Below are 6448 nucleotides of genomic sequence, written 5' to 3' on the forward strand. Positions count from 1 at the left end.
ATGATCTGCTGAAACGTTTGAGTTCAGCTACTTATGCAATAAGGGTCATTGCAAATTTTGGTGATAAACATCTTAGTAAATTAGCTTACTACGCCTATTTTCACTCATTGCTTTCATATGGTATCATATTTTGGGGTAATTCATCACTGAGGAATAAAGTATTTATTGCACAAAAGCGTATAATCAGAATAATAGCTGGAGTCCACCTAAGGTCATCATGCAGACATTTATTTAAGGATCTAGGGATATTCACAGTAGCTTCTCAGTATATATACTCTCTTATGAAATTTGTTATTAACAACCAAACCCAATTCAAAAATAATAGCAGTGTGCATAACTACAATACTAGGAGAAAGGATGATCTTCACTATTCAAGATTAAATCTAACTTTGGCACAGAAAGGGGTGAATTATATTGCCACTAAAGTCTTTGGTCACTTACCAAATAGTATCAAAAGTCTGGCAGATAACCAACAAGTATTTAAGAAGAAATTAAAAGAATTTCTGAATGACAACTCCTTCTACTCCATAGAGGAATTTTTAGATATAAATTACGAAAAATAATTATTAAAAAAAATAAAAAAATAAAAATAACACAAAAATAAAAAAGTTGTTATATTAACTTAAGTATGTTGTTAAATTAACTTAATTATGTCAAGTATTGGAAAATTTGACTCGTTCCACATCATTATGAAATATCATATTCATCATCTATGGAACTAGTATTAATCTAATCTAATCTAAACACATTTTATTTATGGTTATTTTCGGTCTAAAAGTCACAAAATTTCAACAGCTTTATTATCTCTTTGTAGGAATTGCCATGGATCTGTTGTTGTTGTTGTTGTTGTGGTCTTCAGTCCTGAGACTGGTTTGATGCAGCTCTCCATGCTACTCTATCCTGTGCAAGCTTCTTCATCTCCCAGTACCTACTGCAACCTACATCCTTCTGAATCTGCTTAGTGTATTCATCTCTTGGTCTCCCCCTATGATTTTTACCCTCCATGCTGCCCTCCAATACTAAATTGGTGATCCCTTGATGCCTCAGAACATGTCCTACCAACCGATCCCTTCTTCTGGTCAAGTTGTGCCACAAACTTCTCTTCTCCCCAATCCTATTCAATACTTCCTCATTAGTTATGTGATCTACCCATCTAATCTTCAGCATTCTTCTATGGATCTAGAAGCTCAAAAAAGACATCTGCAAACAGCAACATTTCAACATCATTTTTTAAATGTAATGTAATAAACTTGAATCATCCTATAGCGGTGCAGGTATGTTGTACCTCTCAGTCTGATGCAGTCAGTTCAGATGATAGCTACGATTGTGGTAATGTTTCTCCTTTTCCTTCCCCATCTGTAAAAAATGATATATCATTGTTTGTTGACAGAAGTAACTTACCTTATGCTGACCGAATTGAAATATTAAAGAATATCTTGTCCCAGAAGTAACATACAGCTTTCCAGTTTCAAAACTTTATCAAGAACAGGGACGAAAGCTCAGATTTGGTCGTAGATGCTTGTCTGAATTGAAGAGGCTGCCATACAGTGCAGTTGAAGATGGTGCTTACTGCAAATATTGAGTCTTATTTTCAATGTTAGGACTGGAATGAATTTTCAACCACTTGTATCACTGTGTAAAAAGAAGCATTACAACTGGAAGAAAACAGTAGAATATTTTGACAACCATTCAACAAATCACCAACGCGAAAATAGTGTTATTCATGCAGATCTATTTTTATCTACAAACTTAGTGGATCGAAAGTTTTGATGCTGCCACTGATTTCTTGGGGCTGTTGGAGCTGTTGATTGAATCACAGTCAGTTATATTCAGCTGGTCAAATGATCCCTCAGGCACAGCTACAGAGGCAAACCTTAATGTTTTCTGTGCTGCAGTGTGAGGTTGTCATCTCTCTCTTAGTGACAGCTAAAATGTTTGCATTTGGTCGAAAATGAAGCAAAATTCTTCAGAAACCTACACTATGTTTGAGAGAAGCAACAAAAGTGACTGAAGACACAAGGGAAGAATTTGAAGTTCTGAGGTGTGATGCAACAAAAACTTTCAGAACTGTTTTTTAGAGAGAAACTGAAATCTGTTAACAACTGGACATCTAAATTTTGGTTCCCCAGGTGGTTAAGACCCAAAAGAACGGACCAAACTGCCTGATGTTTGATCCTGAAGAATACTACTGAGTGACAGTCTGTATTCCATTTTTAGATAACAGAGTTAAAGTTTGTAGAACATACGAAAATGCTGTCCTCTTAAGGGGAGACGGAAGGCAGTTTTTATTTCTATTCTGCCAATGCTATTTTACCCTTTGAATAGGTACACTTTTCAAAAGAACTGTAAGTGATAAAACAATGAAATTTTTACTGTATATATATATATATATATATATATATACAGTAAAAATATATATATATATATATATATATGCCTCAATTTACAAGTAAAATGAACATAATACCTCTTATGGTTTTGAAGAAAAAATTATTCTTTCACTAGTAAAATTAAACTTTTTTGTACATTAATTTTATAAAAACGTTTGTGATTGTTTAGTGGTTCTCAATTTACTTGTAAAAACTTATTACAATCTGCAATACAAATTGAGCAAATTTCATGTTTCTAACCCCATTAGTTTATCACAAACAATGGTAACTGAAAGTAAAAAAAAATGTAGTTTTGAGAAAAATCCATTTAAAGTTTAATATTGCAATTCTAGTATAGTTATTGATGAGAATTTCTAACCACTAATATTTTCCTGTACCATGCTGAGCATCATCTGAATCATACTGATCTTCTTTTCTTGTTTTGGTCCCTCTTATTTTCTGTCTGGCTTCTTTTTTGCATTTTAAATTAGTAATATCTACTTTGTGGCTTATCTCTTTTTCTATTTGCACCAAGGATTTTGCAGTATTTCCACTAGATTTTATGCCTAATAATTCCAAAGCATCCAGTACCAATAATGTTATTGTAAGTCATAAATTCTGCAGGAGGATTTGGAATGGAAATTAATGCACATTAGAGTTTGCCTTCCTCCATACCTTTAGCAATAGATCTGAGACCATAAACTAGTCTTATGTTGTTATCATATAAATTATTATTTGCCATTTTTGATGTCATTGTTGTAGAAACTGCATCACATTTTGTACAACTAATGTCAGGTTTGACACAATCTCTTTATGATGATGCTGATTCTCACCCAAAGATACATCACCACCACATATTCTGCACACAGTATTTTTGTAAATGAAATCACAGAGCAAGCTAAGGTTCACAATAATATTTCCAAACGAATGTTCATCTCCACAAGCTGAGCCACTAACCTCATTTACCTTTACATATTTACTTCCTCTAAATTTTAATTTGAGCGGCATTTTTATGAAAACACGCGGCACCAAAGAAAATACAAATCAACACGTATTTCACTCACAACAAACTTCACTAAGTACAGCCACTAACGCTCGAAAACAATAACAAACACGATCGGAAAAACGAGTATCGATAGTAGATACAGGGTAGGAAACATTGAAGCGATAAAACAATAGAAGCATGAAATAATACAGTAGTCAGGGGTGTACCTAGGGGTTGGCAGGAGTGGCCCCCGCCAGGGGCGCAAGAGCAAGGCGGGGGGGGGGGGGGGGGGGGGGGGGCGCAAATTCCAAAGGCCGCCGACGATGAGGCGACGGAGCGCCGCGCCGCCCTCTGAAAGAATAACGCTGCGCCGCGGCCAGTCTGGTACGAGAAACTGTGGAAAAATTTGCTACAGAACGGAGAAGAGATATTAAAGGAAGACGCTCTGATGACGAGAATCGTCTTCGCTTTATTGGGAGGCACTTTCCTCATGTCACTCCAAGAGACCAGTCCAAGAAACGCAAACTATGGCGTAGATGTGCAGTCTGCTCGAAACAGAATGTGCGCCGCGGCAGCTATTATCTTTTTAGATAAACTTTTGAAAATTACTACTACTATTACTAATTTATTCTTGATTTTTTTGGCAGTGCTCAGCTAATACACGGGGTGGTCCACCGATCATTACCGGGCCAAATCTCTCACCAAATAAGCGTCAAACGAAAAAACTACAAAGAACGAAACACGTCTAGCTTGAAGAGGGAAACCAGATGGCACTATGGTTGGCCGGCTAGATGGCGCTGCCATAGGTCAAACGGATATCAACTGCGTTTTTTAAAAATAGGAACCCCCATATTTTATTACATATTCGTTTAGTACGTGAAGAAATGTGAATATTTTAGTTGGACCACTTTTTTCGCTTTGTGATAGATGCCACTGTAATAATCACAAACATATGGCTCACAATTTTAGACGAACAGTTGGTAACAGGTAGGTTTTTTAAATTAAAATACAGAATGTAGGTACGTTTGAACATTTTATTTCCTTTGTTCCTTTGTGACTTTATCATTTCTGAGAACGCATGCTGTTACAGCGTGATTACCTGTGAATACCACATTAATGCAATAAATGCTCAAAATGATGTCCGTCAACCTCAGTGCATTTGGCAATACGTGTAACGACATTCCTCTCAACAGCGAGTAGTTCGCCTTACGTAACGTTCGCACACGCATTGACGATGCGCTGAAGCATGTTGTCAGGCGTTCTCGGTGGATAACGATGGCAAATATCCTTCAACTTTCCCCACAGAAAGAAATCCGGGGACGTCAGATGCGGTGAACGTGCGGGCCGTGGTATGGTGCTTCGACGACCAAACCACCCGTCATGAAATATGCTATTCAATACCGCTTCAACCGCACGCGAGCTATGTGCCGGACATCCATGATGTTGGAAGTACATCGCCATTCTGTCATGCAGTGAAACATTTTGTAGTAACATCGGTAGAACATTACGTAGGAAATCAGTATACATTGCATCATTTAGATTGCCATCGATAAAATGGAGGTCAATTATCCTTCCTTCCATAGTGCCACACCATACATTAACCAGCCAAGGTCGCTGATGTTCCACTTGTCGCAGCCATCGTGGATTTTCCGTTGCCCAGTAGTGCATATTATGCTGGTTTACGTTACCGCTGTTGGTGAATGACGCTTCATCGCTAAATAGAACGCGTACAAAATCTGTCATCGTCCCGTAATTTCTCTTGTGCCCAGTGGCAGAACTGTGCACGACGTTCAAAGTCGTCACCATGCAATTCCTGGTGCATAGAAATATGGTACGGGTGCAATCAATGTTGATGTAGCATTCTCAACACAGACATTTTTGAGATTCTCTATTCTCGCGCAGTTTGTCTGCTACTGATGTGCGGCTTAGTCGCGACAGCAGCTAAAACACATACTAGGATATCATCATTTGTTGCAGGACGTGGTTGACGTTTCACATGTGGCTGAACACTTCCTGTTTCCTTAAACAACGTAACTATCTGGCGAACGGCCCGGACACTTGGATGATGTCGTCCAGGATACCGAGCAGCATACACGGCACACGCCCGTTGGGCATGTTGATCACAACAGCCATACATGAAAACGATATCGACCTTTTCCGAAATTGGTAAACGGTCTATTTGAACACGGGTAATGTATCGCGAAGCAAATACCGTCCGCACTGGCGGAATGTTACGTGATACCACGTACTTACACGTTTCTGACTATTACAACGCCATCTATCACAAAGCGAAAAAAGTGGTCCAACTAAAACATTCATAGTTATTTACGTACTACACGAATATGTAATAAAATATGGGGGTTCCTATTTTAAAAAACGCAGTTGATATCCGTTTGACCTATGGCAGCGCCATCTAGCGGGCCAACCATAGTGCCATTTGACTTCCCCCTTCAAGCTAGATGTGTTTCGTTCTTTGTAGTTTTTTCGTTTGACGCGTATTTCGTGAGATATTTGGCCCGGTAACTATCAATGGACCACCCTGTATATTACCCAAGCTGAACATCCTTTCTCCATGAACTTTTTTATCAGAGCACGAGAGCACACAACTGTGCAAACTAGTTTTGACATCTTCATCTTCCTGCAAATGCAAAAAGTGCGTTTGTGGTCAGATCCAGTTGACATATTTCTTGTTTAATTGGGCAAGTAAACGTATACTTTATTTCCACAGTAAGTAAATATTATTTAATTGTTATATTAGCTTATGGCAACAATTGCAAAATATCACCTTAATTAAGTACCCAGAAAGATATATTAGACCTATTAATAACAATTATCACGTACACCTATAAACAAAATTCGTTGTTAATATTACTGGTCTCGTCAATTTTGCTATGGTAATTGCCATATCAAATCTTTTTACCTTATTATTTTATCTCCTCTGAGTCGACAATTTTTTAGCAGATTTGAGGTTTTGAAGGAACATAGATCCTTTTGGCTTAATTGTACTCTCGCCAGCTAAGGGCAATTACGACTTGCCCAAACGTTTGGGGGTGAGGATTTTGAAGCACGAGGCCTTACGAGAGCAGCGTAGAAC

The sequence above is a fragment of the Schistocerca serialis genome, chromosome 5 (assembly GCF_023864345.2).
Source record: "Schistocerca serialis cubense isolate TAMUIC-IGC-003099 chromosome 5, iqSchSeri2.2, whole genome shotgun sequence".
Taxonomy (NCBI): Eukaryota; Metazoa; Arthropoda; class Insecta; order Orthoptera; family Acrididae; genus Schistocerca; species Schistocerca serialis.